The following is a 16,559-nucleotide window of genomic DNA, read 5'->3' on the forward strand; positions in this document are numbered from 1 at the left end:
TGGTGAATTGGGAGAAGACACTTGTGTATTTTTGAGAAGGTTGAAGAACTATCTTTCCAGTCAAGTTGTTAATTATAAAGTAGGAGGCTCTCTTTTTCATTGGATAGGTATTACTATTTAGAAAGGTGTTGGTGCTCAGCTTGTTGCTAGGTTACCAACCAAAACTCTGTATGAATCATAGCTTATTATTAATAAATAATATTATAGATGCTTACATGTTTTCACAAGGGATAGAACCCATACCTTCACCTCATGCCATGTTATTAATGCTGTAGTCACTCGCAAAGTTAACAAGTATCTAAACAAGTGCACAATACACGGATATGACTTCAAAGCATTGGCCTTCACTTCCTTAGGTGAACTCGGGGAAGATACCATTATGTTTCTTAAGCGTTTAGGAAACTGCCTTGCTAGGCATGATGCCAATTACAAAGTTGGTAGTTCTCTCTTTCATAGTCTAGGCATTATTATTAAAAAAGGAGTTGGTGCCCAGCTTGTTGCTCGGCTACCCTCCACCGACATGTAAAGAACCTTTTTGTGATTTTATTATTATAATAATAAAATAAAATAAAGAAAACTGTGTGGGTGGGCCAATCGGCCGGCCGGCTAGGCATGCCGCCGGTTTGGTCGGTCCCTTCCCCCTTTTCTTAATATTTTATTATTATTTTAGTGTTTCCTCTTTCAATCAAAACTCATGAAACTTCCATATTTCTCCTTGAACCATGTGGTTAGCAAAGCAAGTGGTCCCTCAACCATCATGACTTGCATTTCTACCATCATGAGAAATATTAAAATAATATTATTTTAATATTTTTAATAGTGGTTCATCCACCACTATTAATAGTTTCAGTCAAACTCAAATTCTTCATACAAGGATGAAAAAATGCTCTATGGACCATCAGAAAATACCAAAATTCTTTGGATTGGTCCGCGAGCGGCATGACCATGCCACCATGACCGGTCATGGTCGACCCTTTGGCTTGCAAAAGCCGGTTCCACCTGTTTTGATGATTTTTGACCTAATTAATCATCCAGAGTCCATATTTGGTTCAAACTCCTTCCTGCAATTGGGAATGATCATCCACACACCATCAGATGGTCCCACGACCACTAAGGGCCGGTTACACATCTCTTGGTAGGTCCTCCTTTCTCCATGATTAGGTACTACTACCTATTGCTCAGTCAAGCACAATTTTAGCAATGATTAAACAACAATTAGTCATCCTTTCACCAACTGCTCTGCAAAGGAGTTTGGTAATAGGTCAGTCTAGCATCTATATACTACATGGTCGGTCCATCACTCACAGAGGCGGCCCTCTCTCATCAATTGGTTTATTCTCAGTCGATCATCCGTTGATCACCCATTGACCATAATTAGGATTTTGAACCGAATTCTCTATATAGCATAATTTTAAACAGGTTTAAACACCAATATTTTAATTGATTAATTAAATAATATTCGGTCCATCTAACAATATTGTTAATTAATATTTTATTTGATCTTGCTACCAATTATTCATAGATCTAGTATTTTCTCTGACTGGCAATGCTTGCTCTGATCATCAATGCTCAATCTGTCAATTCCCTAATTGCTTCAGCTAGCAATGGGTCACGGCCAACAGGGTTCAGAATCGCCACTTCTGGCAATATTAATTCAACTATCAATATTTAATTGCTGAGAGCAGTATTCCTCATCGTGATTCGGCTATCAATATCTGAGTTGCAGTATTTCTCATGTTAATTCAGCTATCAACATTAAGAATTTCATACTGATTCAGCTATTGGTATTTTACTAGTTAAATAATCAACATTTTGGTTCGTCAGTCGACCATTATTTTAATATTATAATCTCTCTTCGTCATTCAACTGACACGTGGATCGAGAAATACCTTCTATGACCAATCAATAATGATTATTTTCATAAATGCTCAGTACACAACGTCTCGGTTTGTGATCGATCCATCAATCTCATAAAACCATCACTAAGTCATTCAACTATCATTATTGCTTCAAGTAGCATAATGACACGTCATGGTAATTCAACATTCATGGTCTGCAGAGCATGTTGTTGTTTCAACATTCCATGCTCATCCATCACAATCTTGAACTTCGTTTGTTCAGTTCATAAGACTCATCGTCTTAGGTCAAAGATTGACCACTCACATATGAGACATCAATTCATGTCACATGGGGGGATATCACTAGGGTTTTGGTATGACAGCCTATAACGCGTGCGATGTGAGGTATATCCATGATGAGAGTTGTGGTAAGTCGTGCTGGCAGTTAAAGGGGAAAATTAAAAGTGGATGGTCGATCAACCAAGTTATCCATGCGACGTGGAAGTGGTTTCGACACGATCTCCCACTTCCCCTTCTTTCCACTTCCTTCAACTGTCACCACTTACAGGAGACTGATATGCTGCAATAAATAGGTTCTGAAACCTATGCTTTGACAAGACTAACAAGATTCGTAAGAAAACCTACGAAAGTCAAGTTGTCAAACACTTTCAGAAGATTTCTCTCGTCTACACGTAGAATAATCTTCACAATAGTTCAATACATCACATCACCTACAAATCAATCTCTATTGATCTCCACACAATCTCATCTTTCCTCCTTACAGACCGACCCTTCTCCTCCTCTTGTGGCCGAATTGAACCTGGAACAACCATTGTCTTGGTTTAGGCTAGGGTCCTACAGATTAGTCTCTCGAACTCAAAGTACTCCCGTGCAATACATTTGTTTAAAGGTTAAGGCAATTTGCTACTTCGAGCACCTGCTTCAGCGAGCACTTGCCTCCTCCACCACTTTTTACCGAAAAATCCAACAGGTCGTTTTTACCCGTAAACAATAATGCATGCCAAATTTTGTATACCGGATTGATATCTCTAAAACGAATTATACACATACGTATGCCGTTCCAAACTACACCCGCATCACGAACCGTTGACCGGATTTTTGACCGAATTTGATTTTTATAAATCTGAATAATACTCGTACGTTTCCCGAATTCTGAATTGCTAAATAGGCAACAAATACCAAGTATATATTACTTTGTGATTCACAAACAGAAGAAAAAAACTGTGGGGCCAGGTTGCATTATATTGGACAGACAAGTACTAGATATACCTATGTACTAATACATTTTGAAAATCTTATGAGGGTCGCAATCCCCCTGCTATATTCTCCCCTGGCCTTTGCACCAATACCAGTTCCTTCCCCCATAAGCGCTAATAATATATACACTACAAGAAAACTTGGTTTAAGCGACCAAAATCTTAGCAAGATCTCAAAATTTTGGTCGCTTTAATAGTTAAACAACTATGTTTGCAATTACCAAAAACTTTGGCTGCTATTAACATGCTCTCATTAAATCGTAGCTACTAATTAAATTTGTGGGTTGCTCCATCATTTTTCCAAGTACTACATAGCGAGTAGAATAGTAGGTTAGTAGATATTTACTTCAAGCTACCATGTATCAGCAATTCGAAATATGTTTGGCTGCTAAAAACCTGTCTAAGCAACCAAGGTATAACGACCACCAATTCAGAAAAGGAAAGTGGATGATTCTATTAATGGGAAAGGGAAGCCATCACCAAACTAGTGTTTGATGTTTGATATTGAGATGTTTAATTTTGATTTGTAGAAATTTTACGAGGTGGGTTTCCAATATAAGTTCTATAGTAATTTTACGAGGTGGGTTTCTCATTTTTTCTCATTTTGATAATCATTTTCATTCAATTGATTTATACACATTCGTAGTATTGAATCCAAAATTTATATGTTCTACATATTTTCTACGATAATAATTCACTTGTTCATTCCCGTCCATTTCTAATCCATTACTCGAAATTCTATCTAATTGAAAACGGAAGGTAATTACCAAATTTGTTTCCAATCATTACCTAGCTCTTGGATTTCTATTGGCCAGATAAATTTGAAAAATCGTATTCCTTGTTCGTTTTGTAATTAGCACAATTTTGTATGATCTTAAATACTATTTATATCCTAATTTCGTGATTAAAAAAATTTGGGACAGAGAAAAGGAAGAATCGGAAAAATCTGATTCCTATGATTTAACATGAAATTGATTTAGGTGTTTTATCAAAACCCTGAAAATTTTAAAATTATATCAATAATTCCTTTTTTTCAAAAAATCGGTGGAACTTGGTCAATTTTCTCGATTTACTGTCAGTAGTTCCCATCCTCGGTGAACTATTGATGGACATTCAGTTAAAATAATGGATAACTGGATAAACCAATTTATGTAAGAGAAATTGAGTAAGGTCGAGCGAATTGGATAACATTGATATATAAAGGGTGAAATACACAAAGGTCGATGGACATTCAGTTAAAATAATGGATAATTAGATAAACCAATCTATCTAAGAGAAATTGAGTGAGGTCCAACGATATTGGGTAAGATTGATGGATAACAAGTTAAATTAAGTCAAAACGAAGGAAATTCAGTTTATTTGATCGATACCCATATAAACTCATGGAATCTAAGAAAAATTGAGTGAGATCCAGTAATATTGGACAAGATTGATAAATAATGTCTTTAATTAATTAAGGTCGATGAACATTCAATTAAAATGATAGATAATAAAGAACCTAATGATTTTTGAGAAAATCTGAGTGAGGCCGATTGACATTGGGTAAGATTGACAAATAACAAGTGAAATTAAGTGAATCCACGAAAATTCGGTTTATTTGATAGATAACTATGTGGCGAAATTGACTAAGGTCGATCGATTGAGATGTACTTGTATAAACCAAACAGTAGGTTTCGGATAACAATGTCGGTCTAATTTATAATCAGGAATCTATTTTTAAATCGAGATCGAAGAAATAGAAGTAGAGACAGACTGCATTTTCCCGTTTTATTCTTATGAGTTTGTGGGGATTTCGGATTTGTTTTGTTTTTGATTTTGTTTGTTTGATTGTTTTTCTGAAGTTTTTGGATCTGTGTTTGAACCAATAAATTCGTGTTTGCAGGGGATTAGAGAGCTCATACTACGGCAGAATGGGTTAGTTCTCTGTTATCAGCAAAACGCACACCAAGTGCTTGTGTAAAGGCCTGAACAAGGGTTCGTATGGACAACAAGAGTATGCAGGGATTTGGTTGAATCCTGTACACCATTAGAGCTACTCTTGTGACACATCAGGAATCTTTGGAGGCCAAGGTTAACGAAACCAAGGCAATGGTTAAGTTTCAATTAAAGACAAATGAAGTTTTTTGGCTCAATGCTGTGAAGACAAATGAAGTTTTGATGGAGGAGGTAAGTGATATTATTAGCCATTTTTCTCCTTGTTGGAATAAGATTCCAGAATTGTTGGTTTAATTTACTCTTTCTGGAATGTAGATCACAGAGCGTGACGAAGGTGCTCTCAAGTATTTGAAAGATATCAATTGGTGCAGGATTGAAGAGCTCAAGGGGCTCGAGCTTCAAGTTTTTTTTTTAGGTAATTGTGGGTTTTATTTTGCCACTGATGATATTATACTGTGTATTTCCGGTTAATATAGATTACCGAGGCTTTAAGAAGCATCTTATCCACCGTGGTTTGGGTTGGGCCCGCATGCTTGATGATGGTATATTGTTATTACAAGTTTATGTGTTCAGGATATGATTCTTTAGCTTCATATTGTGTATGTGCAAAGAGATTCGATTCTTGTTTTATTGTTCTGGTGTTTGTGGTGTGGAAAGTGATTAGTCAAGATTGCATGATGTTGTTTAGATCTCTTGAACACCCATCAAAATGATTGTCGCTCACTAGGATTTCTATCTTATGCATGCTAATATATAAAATGTCAAATAGTTGTATCTCTTATATTTAGTTCTTATTGCTGACTATTTGTACTTCTCAAATATCGACCTTAGCTGCTCCTCCAGCTCTTCAGAAGCTAAGAGAGAACTTTCCTAGGTAAAATTTAGTCACTTGTTTTATGTGTTACTGTAATCATGTCGTAATTCTCTTCCTTCTAGACTGAATAAATGTTTTTGTTCATGAAATTTTCAGGCTTCATGTGTACACTGGGACAATCGACCCCACAGTAAATGAGAAGAGGTAATTTTCTCACTGGGAATATACAATAATTGAAGAATAAATGATCATTGGCTTAAACCTTCTAAAATTCGAGATGGCGCCTTCTATTTTGCAGGTTTATAATTCCTAGATTTGGAGATGCAGGAGACCGTAGATTTGGAACATAAAATAGTTGTAGAAGTAGTCTTCTTCTTCTTCTAAGCTGTAGTAGCTCTATTATCAGTTTTAAAAGATATTCATATTGATCCAGAGAACCAACTGATATTCATTTAGTTTATTTTAATTGAGATTTCTCCATTCCAGTTTCAATGAACATAAAGTATGTGGTTAGATTGTAATCCAATTAAACTAGTACTTTTGCATATAGGGTTACAGAGTGCTTTTGGTGAATGGAAATAGTTATCACTTTACAGAACATGGTCTTGACTACCTACTACATGGTTTTCTGATTTCTCAAAAACATCTGCTACAAAAAAAAAAAACTGTCCTGTAAATATGATGAAAATCCGTACAGTTTGTCTGAATTAATTAGTAAAACTATTGATTTCCATTTGAGATTTTTTTTCCATGTGCTTGTGGATGAATTTGCTGGTGATTTTTGATGTTTTATTGAATACATGTTGATGCAGATGAGACGAGAGTGCAGATTGAAAGGGCACAATTATGCCTTTTTAGGTGTTGCAGAATGGTTAGTATGGCCTATAAAATGCTACTAGACAGTATATTGGGTATTTTTATAGCGAGTCCCTCTCCCGTGTTTGTTGTTCCTTATTGGACCTGTAGTCATTTGAACCTTACATTTTACTTTGTTACTCATTTCAGATTTAGACATCTTGCGGTCGTAGGTTGGTTTGTAGGTTGGCTTAATTGATAGTGATCCTTAAACTTTGCAGTTTCAACCTAACAATGAAAAGTTTCTCAAAGATCCTATATGTAAGAACTAACTGTGCATTTCGCCTTTTGTTATTCTGGTTCATTTTTTTCCTGCAGTTTGTTAAATTCATAGTATCAATCTCGTCTCTTTGTGTTTCTCGTGAAAACTAACTTGTTTGAATCTCTTGGCAATTCTACAGGTGTTAATTACCAAGTATCCTCCAACTGCATCTATCCATTTGGGCAAAAAGCAGACTACATGTTGTGGAGATTCTGGATTTGCTGGTTTCTTTACACTTGAATGATGAATGATAAATGATGGCAGTATGAATCTCTTATTATGAGCTTGGTGCTACAAAGTCGAAGGAGTGTTCATCTTTAGTTTCAAAATTAAGGAAATTGTAATCACCATTTTTTAAAGAAATGATTAGTTTGTATTTTTGATCTTTTTGTTCCTCTAAGGATTGTCTTTTTTTTAAAGAAATGGTGTAAATTGATCTATGTGATATAATAAAACATTATTCAGTTTTTAATTTGGTTCATAATTTGTTTTAGTATCAATTTTAATTGTAATTTTAATTTCAATTTAGGATTATCTAAATCGAAATAGGCCAGATACTTCGGGCACCAGAACAACAGATGTAGCGGGCAAAAAGTTAGGTAGCTCAAAAATGTAAGCAACCAACTTCAGGACAAAAAGTTTTGTAGCTCAAAAATGTAAGCAACCAACTTTGGTAGCTCAAAAACGTAAGCAACCAACTTCAGGGCAAAACATTTGGTAGCTCAAAAATGTAAGCAACCAACTTCAGGTTTTTCACTTGCTCTATTATGGTTGGTCTAGCTTTAAAGCGATCACTAGTTTGCTTGCTCTAGGGAGGTCGGTCTAGCCATGAAGCAATTAAGAAAAAAGACGCTACATGATAGTTGCTTGATTACTAAAGCGATTACCTAGCTGCTCTACACTTGTAGAAATCCCACCTTTTGCAACTCGAGAGCGAGAGCCAAATTAAGTCGCTCTAAGGGTTAGAGCGACTCAATATGGGCTTTTCCAACCAAAAATGCCTGGTCGCTTAATCCAACTTTGCTTGTAGTGATACTGTGTACCAACAAAATTGTGACCCAACATTCTTGCTTCTTCATTTGCTTGTAAGATAATTTTAACGTAAGTGCTACACATCCCGCGGGTTGATTTGTGCCGGTTGTATCCAACCCGATGGTTTAGCAGTGGGATGAGTTTAGTGTGAATCCCACCCCATTCTAAATCCACCCAACCATCGGGCTGGGAGGGATCCCACCCCACTCTCTCACTAGGTACAACCCGTGGGATTCAATCCGCGGCGGGATATAAATCATTTCCATAATTTTAATATGCCATTGCACACTCATCTGTTTAACATGCACTAACCACCGAACACCAGGTTCTAATTTTCCCTCATCAGCCAGTTTTGTTACATTAGTCCTGTACTCCTCGAGTGTAGGCATCTTCCTGCTGGTGCTGCTTCCTCGGACGCAATCAGCTACAGGTTTCAGTACTTTTATCACTAATCATCTGGATAATAACCAACGCCTTCATCCTCATGCAGCATACCAAGCAGCAAGTGCTCAGTTCCAAAAGAAGACTAAGTTCTTTACAAAAGCAGAAATCAAGACTATTCTCTCAAGATGAATACACAAACAAAGTTCTTTACAAACCCTAATTTAGAACTCACACGACTATTCTCTCAAGATAACTCTCAATTCTCATAAAAGATCTCTCCCCTTTCTACAAGACCCTTTTGTGCCTTATATAGGTATATAGTGGAAGACAACTAATTTTACATTCAGGACTACAACTAACAAACTCTGTTTCTCGCCTATTTTCTCAATCATCCTTTTCAGAAGTTCTCTCCTGTTGTCGCGCTACTGATTATCTGGTCAACGTTTTCCTCGCATGCAGCTTCATACTTCCCATGTGAACCTTATCTTCGCACTTTGATTATTGCACGACTGTTTATCGCCTTCTTCTTTATATCAATGTCATCACTTACCTCACCAACAATTGTATCCTCGCACTCTTAGATCATTCTCATAGGGCGATGCGATATAATACGTACATATTCTGTATTGTGTGATATTTTGTATCCACACCCGCCATTAATTTTCTTACTCACGCCTATCTCTTTGCTCCTCGTTTTTACGTCAACTGTATTAAAATGATGGATGGCTTTCCGCATTGACCTTAAACTTCATCAACATTTTTTGGGCTTGGCCGGACCACTACTTTTACCCAAATTGTTGATCTGAATTCGATGTGGTCAAACTTTAAAAATCAAAAAGTAAAAATAATGATTGACCAGAAGTCCGCTCCCGGACCCAAAGAAGCCAAATGATTCATCAGTTCTACATTTCATCGTTAGAAAGGTGTTTGGACAGTAAAAGTAGAAGCGCTTCCACTTTTCCAAAACCAGAAATCAAACCCACAAGTCAGAAGTAAAATAATTTCATTTTATATGTATTTCTATTTTACGAAAGTATAAGTCAGAAGTAAAGTTATTTTTTTTCATAAAAAGATAAATTCTTGGTTTTTAGAAGTCATTTTGAAATTTTATACTCAAACTGACTTCTTATTAGAAGTCAAAAAGATAATTTCTGAACGCATATCCAAGCACGTTATTGACTTTTTTATCGCCAAATTAACTTTTGACTTTTCACATTTGGAAGACCAAAAATAATTTCTCAAAGTGAACTCAAACATTCCCTAAATTAAAAATTAACTCCATGATTCAGAAGCAAAATGAGTTTGCTTCACAAAAAGTTCATAATTTACCTTTTAGAAATCAATTTTAAATTTAATTGTCAACCTAACATTATAATGTTTTTTTTCTTGCATGTGTCACTGTAGTACAGTGGTAAAGTTACTGGGTGATGGTAACAGTGATCTGAATTCGAAACCCGTTAGCACCAAGTTCTTTACATTTTTTTTAAAATAAAAATACATTTATAATGTTTTTCCCATAAAAGTTAAGAAATCAAATTCTAAAAACAGCGACAGAACCAGTAATTTATGTTTGGGGTGGGGTGGGGGGTTAAACTTTTTTTCAAGATCATTTTTGGATTGACCGAACTTTTCGTAACTATGAATTACTGGGGAGTTTGTCCTTCGAACAGGCTATCCTAGATAAGGGAATTGAACTCTAAACTACATGGACATCCTATTGTTTAGATATTACCTACAAATTAACCTCGCGTTTTTATGTGCCACTCAAAAGAATTTAGGGGCTAACAATAAAACAAAAAAGGTCACCCAAAGGGAAAATGGAGCCAGCCCTTATCTCGCGTAATTCGTAATGACAAAATTACCCTTATATATTCGGAGGATATGATAACATTTTTATCCTCCGATTGCAATCGGAAGCCAAAATATTACCCAGATTGTAGTCGGTGCAGTATTAGAATGATTTCTGTTTCATTTTTTCCATTTCTTTTTCATTTTTGAGTTGTTAGAGTTATAGAGAAGAAGGTGAAGGAAAAAAGGGAAAACCCATTTTATCACTACAAAAATGGATGGATATGAAGAAGAAGGTGAGAATCATGGCGAAGAACAAAATGTTGAGGGTTCACGACCGTTTAGAGAAGACGATTTGGGGTATATGTTGAATGATCCAAGCTTTTGTGGAGAGGAAAACCTAGACGACCCTTTCACGGAAGAAAATGGAGAATCGCCTGATATTGAAGCTAACGATGCATGTAAAACACATGTATTGTGTTAAGAAACTCAAATACTCGATTTTTATGCGTTTGTGTGCTTTTGTAAACAAGAAAAACCGATTATTGCATGCATTGAATGCCATGAACTACCCAGATTCGGTAGATAATTTCTCGAATAAACTTACGAATATAACACACTGAGTACCAAATATGTATATTCGGTAGTTCCAAGATAGTAGTTTACTGCCGAATATGAGAAAAAACCCCAAACTGGTTTTCCAAAAAAATCTACATTCGGTAGTTACATAGAGTTATTTACCTCCGAATGTCCCCAAAAACGAATTCCTCAAAAAAATTCAAAACTCAGTATTCTTATCCTTTACAATCGGTAATAGTTTAACATTATTTGACTGCCGAATATAACAGTGGCCTCAAAATAAAATTTCCGAAAACTTTAAAATCGGATGTTTATTAATTAAAGTTATCTTCCGGTTATTTATATTCGGCTGTTTTACTATATATTTTAGATTCCGATTATATCATTGCACTCAGTAAACTGTGTACATTCATTTGTATAAATCGGGTGTTTTGGGTAACCGATAGGATTCCGAATATAGTATATTCGGCAGTTTGACTTATTTAATAACCTCCGATTATTGTATAATAATTTGTTGCTTTCATATGCAGGCCGTTGAAGAGTTTGTTGATGATTTCTATTTGAGGTCCGACACTTCCCTATACTATGCAAACGATTTGGTATACTCATTACTACTTTTCTTTTTTTTCAAAATTTATATGTTAAATGGTTATGCTTATTAGATTTATTTTGTTTTATGCACGTTTAGACATTTGGAAGTAAGAAGGAGGCAAAGGAATGGCTTATGAACAAGTCAAAAGATAACATGTGTGTGGTAGTTCAAAATAATCATGTTAGTGACACTCGATTTGAAATGATTTGTGAGCGAGGTGGGACGCGAAAGAGTCACGAGGGAAAGAATAGTAAGTACGTAGGGAAGACGAGTAGGAAATACCGAAGCAATACCAAGAAGATAGGATGCCCATTTAAGATTGTCTTCTATAAGCCCGATGGTACCAAAGGTAAAGAGTATAAAATGTATAAAGTTGATAACGGTTGTCACAACCATGATGATCCATTGGATTTAATTGGACATGTAATGGTTGCCAAGTTAAAACCACATAAAATGCAGACGGTGAGGTCTATGCGGATCCAAAAGGCGAGTGCGATCTTAAGTAAAATAAAGGTCATGCAACAATCGGAGTGGTTAGCGGAGTTACACGGCTACACCTTGAGAAGGGAAGAAAAGTATGGTATAGTGGTTCGTATTTTCTTGGCACATCCCGAAATGATCCAATTGGCTCAATGCTTTCATCAAATTTTGTTGATAGATGCTACTTATAAGACAAACAAGTATAACATGCCGTTGTTGAACATTGCTTGCCATACTTCGGACAAAAACACGTTTACGATTGCATGGGGTTTAATGGATCATGAGAACAATGTGAGTTTCATTTGGATGTTGGAGACGTTGAGGTCCATTTATAACGGTGATAATTTTCCAAGGGTTATTGTAACGGATAACGATCAAGCCTTAATGCATGCAATAGCGGTAGTGTTTCCGGAAGCCCAAAACTTGCAATGTACGTGGCACATTCAATGCAATCTCAAAACCAATTGCCATCATCATTTCCAAGCTAAAAGACCAAGGAAGGGTACCAAAAGGTCAAAGGAAGAGGATGAGCGCATTAGTAAATTAACCGTGGAAGAACGTAAGGAAGAGGATAGGTTATTTGAAGAAAAGTGGAAGGAGGATGGAATTATTTGGAAAATGTTCATGAAAGCATGGGACAAAATCGTTTGGTCGATGACCGAGGAAATTTACGAATGTAACTTGAAGAAATTTGAGGATGAATACGGCACGGACTACCCAAAACTGGTTGAGTATTGTAAAAAACAATGGTTAACGATTAAGGAGAGGTTTGTGTTTGCATGGACATATGAATATCGTAACTTCAAGAACGAGGCGACGAGCATTGCGGAGGGGTCTCATGGTCGACTAAAGAAAATACTAATTGGTAGTCAAAATGGACTTGTGTCGATCCAAGAAGCAATCCATGAATTCACCAATCGTGATCTCGTAAAGATTAGGAAATGTATGCAATTTAGTGTACACCAATTCCCGATGTAACATATTAAGGAAAAATTGCTTGTTTGTTTTGAAATTGAGAAATATGGGTTGTCTAACCTTCTATATTGGCTCTTGGAACCACCTAGAGCCATGGAATGGTTTGTTTTGAACTTGTAATATTCGGAGGATAATTTTTTTTGTAAAGTCCCGAATGTACGATGGCCCAAAAATCAGAATTTGGGAAAAACCGATACTTTTCAAATTTTGAACTTGAAATAATCGGAAGTTAACTTAGTTACCCGAACTTCCGAATATGGGTTGTCTAACCTTCAATATTGGCCCTTGGAACCACCTAGAGCCATGGCATGGTTTGTTTTGAACTTGTAATATTCGGAGGATAATTTTTTTTGTAAAGTCCCGAATGTACGATGGCCCAAAAATCAGAATTTGGGAAAAACTGATACTTTTCAAATTTTAAACTTGAAATAATCGGAAGTTAACTTAGTTACCCGAACTTCCGAATATGGGTTGTCTAACAACACAAATCATTGTCATTTGAACTTGTCTAACTTAGTTACCTAAACTTCCGAATGTACAACACAAATCATTGACTTGAACCTTTCACATTCACCGGATAAAGGCCACGCAAGCATTTTTGTTGGTGCGGCGGTAGGTTTGAGTAGACGGACCGCATCTTGATGATCCTATTAAAGTACATACAAAAATCCTTAATACAAATATTACGATATAACACATAGACAATACATTAATAAAAAATAGTAATTTTATTACCTTGGTTTCGTATATTTCTCTGGCCCATGATCTTTGTATCCAAATAGCAATTTTCCTCCATCCGCCGATAGCCCAAGGATTGTGCCTGCTGGAATACCCTTCTTCTTCAAGTACTGAGGAACAAGATGTGATGCTTTCTTAGCAATATCCTTCTTTACACCATCTTTTCCTTTTTTGTCTTTTTGGGTACCACTTGGTTGTCCTTCTTCTTCTACTCTTGGCACTGGATCAACTGGTTCAATTTCATGGTGGGGTATAACTTGTGGAGCAGTTGGTTCTGCACTTTGTTGAGCGGCTTGTTCAACACTTGGTTGCACCCCTTGTTCACTGCCTTGTTGTTCTACACTTTGTTCAGCACTTGGTTGCACTCCTTGTTGACTGCTTTGTTCTTGTAAGCTTTGTTGAGCACTTGAATTATCTTTGGCACTCCTTTCCCTCCTAGCACTAGCTGTCACTTTCTTCCTCCTTTCTCGACTTTGTCTAAACAACAAAGAAAGGAACAATATTTACAAACTATACAATCGGAAGACAAAGTATGGAAATATAACCCGAATGTACACATTCGGACGTAAGAAGACACATACTGTTCCCGAATACAAAAAAATCGAAAGCTAACTAAACATATTTACAACCGAATATGCATCAATTGGAGTTCAGAAGCTCTAAATTTTTCATCCTACACAATCGGAAGACAAAGTACACAACTATAACCCGAATGAACAAATTCGGAAGTAAGAAGACACATATTTTTCCCGAATGAAAAACAATCGGAATATATTTAAACATGTTTACAACCGAATATTCATCAACTGGAGTTCAGAAACTCTAAAATTTTATCCTACACAATCGGAGGTATAAAACATTATATTGTCTTCCGAATAAATACTGGCCCCAAAATGGGATTTTTCCTATATCAGAAATTTTGAGATTTTTTCAATATATATTCGGTAGTGAGTGTTCTTCCGAATACTGTGTGTCTACTTAAATATATTCGGGAGCCAACAAATTCATTAAACTACCGATTATTACCAGTTTGTATCCAGGAAGATATGGCCAACAGTATTCGGCCGATAACCATCAAATATTTCTCCCGAATACTGTCGATGTTCTTGAGAAATGAAGAACACGACTACATTCGGAAGTAAATAAGCATGAATATCGCCCGAATCTGGATAAATAACCGAAAACCCTAGAAATATTTTTTCTCGATTCGTCGAATTAAAGCGAAATAAACCCCAAAAATGATAGATTCTTACCTAATTGGGGCCATTTGAAGTTGACGAAGTGTTTGACTATCGGAATCGCCACCACCGACTACATTGACGGGTACTTCTTCTTCGCGTTCTTCGCGTTCTTTTTCATTTGCAGCAAGAATTTCTTTATTTCTTACTAAAATCCCAATCTTTGGATCGATACCCCGAGAAACGTTTTTGGTTCTAGGTCTGTGGGTTTCATTTCCCTTATCCATTGTTTTATAAACGAATCGACGATGTTTTGATTTTACGATTCGCGGCGATGTTTAAGTTGAACACAAGAACGAGGGATTTTTTTTTTCTTCCACAATCGGAAGATAATATGAAACTGGAAGAAGAAGAGTTGAAATGAGTAGATTTTTTTTTGATTTGGTTTTTATACAGTTTTACCAGAAGGGCATTTATGTAACTTCAATATCATATAGGGTACCCCTTAACTAGAGTCTTTGGCTGGGTATAAATTGATGACCCCTAAATCCTTTCGGGTGGCCCCTAAAAACGCGAGTCAAATTAATGCTGACTACCTTATAAATGTTGTTGGCTCGTACATTGAACCAAAAACATTTTTATGTGAAATTTAAGTGATATTACCCTATGAATGCCAACTCCATAGTTTATATTAACGAGAAAGTAGGGAACAAATTATTCTGGTTAATGAGAAACAATAAGAAAATATTCATGTTCACGTTTTGTAAAAAAGGACACTTTCTTTGGTGGGATTACAAAGTTATTTGGATGAAAATGTCTTACGACTATCAAAGTCAAACATTCAAGAAACTATTTAGGAAATTTTTTGCTTTCCCTTGAACTCTATGAAATACAACATGATTAAGCACTGCCATTTACCTACACTTCCTATGATCCTCCTATTTTTCTAGTTTGTAGGTAGTAAGATTGATTTTACAACCTGATAGTCCAGAGTTGGTACTTCATCACTTACACTAATTTTTATTTCCTTCTGTATGGCAAGTTTTTGGGAGTTTTCGTTCATTCTTTATTTAAGAAAGTGGACAACGGTCACAATGACACTACTCAGTCTAGTATGGATTTAAAAAGCCATATTGTGATGGAGAATTGCGGCAAATGATGGAATAATATAGAGTCAAACGAAAATGAAACTGATTGATATTTCATTTTTTGTATCAATATACTTCTAGCCTTTTCAAACTATCTAATTGGTAACAAAAGTTTTTCAACTACGAAGTTTAGCCATGGGATTTTCTTGTAACTAATGGGCTAATTCAAAACTTAGCTGGGCTTAACATTTCTTTCTCACCAATTACAACGTCAAACACAAGTTTTTACACATTTTGGGGTGGGCTACAGCCTAGGTAAGCCGTCCCTGTCTGAAAATGAGTCCAGACGCCCCAGACGAAAATTTTGAACCCTGTTTTAGTGCATACCTAAAAAATTCTGGGCATACAAACCAATCTTCCCATCTAGGGTGCCCTTATAAGGGGTATTTAGTTTGTAGTTCAATACCTATATACCCTTAAACCGATTAAATTACCAATGTATCCTTACGCTTAATATGAAAACCTAAAATCAATTTTAGAAAAATCAAAATCAGTTTACCAAAACCTTTCTTCTTCCTTTCCTTAAACCGAACCTTTCTTCTTCCTCTCCGAAGATTTTTTTTCATCAACATGATTAATCGTCGATTCATTAAAATTTAATCGTCTACTAAACTCAACTATATAATGGTTTGTACAAAAGAAAAAGCAACAAGTAGGCGTTCAAAATCGTCTTATAATCCATCA

At 36.0% G+C, this 16,559-nt stretch overlaps 1 long non-coding RNA gene across 1 annotated transcript; it reads left to right on the forward strand.

The window, feature by feature from the left end:
• Positions 1 to 6,598: 6,598 nt before the first annotated feature.
• On the forward strand, positions 6,599 to 7,312 carry LOC113293611. The gene is made up of 3 exons (XR_003332394.1): positions 6,599 to 6,735; positions 6,870 to 6,980; positions 7,121 to 7,312. It is a non-coding gene; the product is annotated as an uncharacterized LOC113293611 (long non-coding RNA).
• The last annotated feature ends 9,247 nt before the right edge of the window (positions 7,313 to 16,559 follow it).

This window comes from Papaver somniferum, chromosome 7, assembly GCF_003573695.1.
Source record: "Papaver somniferum cultivar HN1 chromosome 7, ASM357369v1, whole genome shotgun sequence".
Taxonomy (NCBI): domain Eukaryota; kingdom Viridiplantae; phylum Streptophyta; class Magnoliopsida; order Ranunculales; family Papaveraceae; genus Papaver; species Papaver somniferum.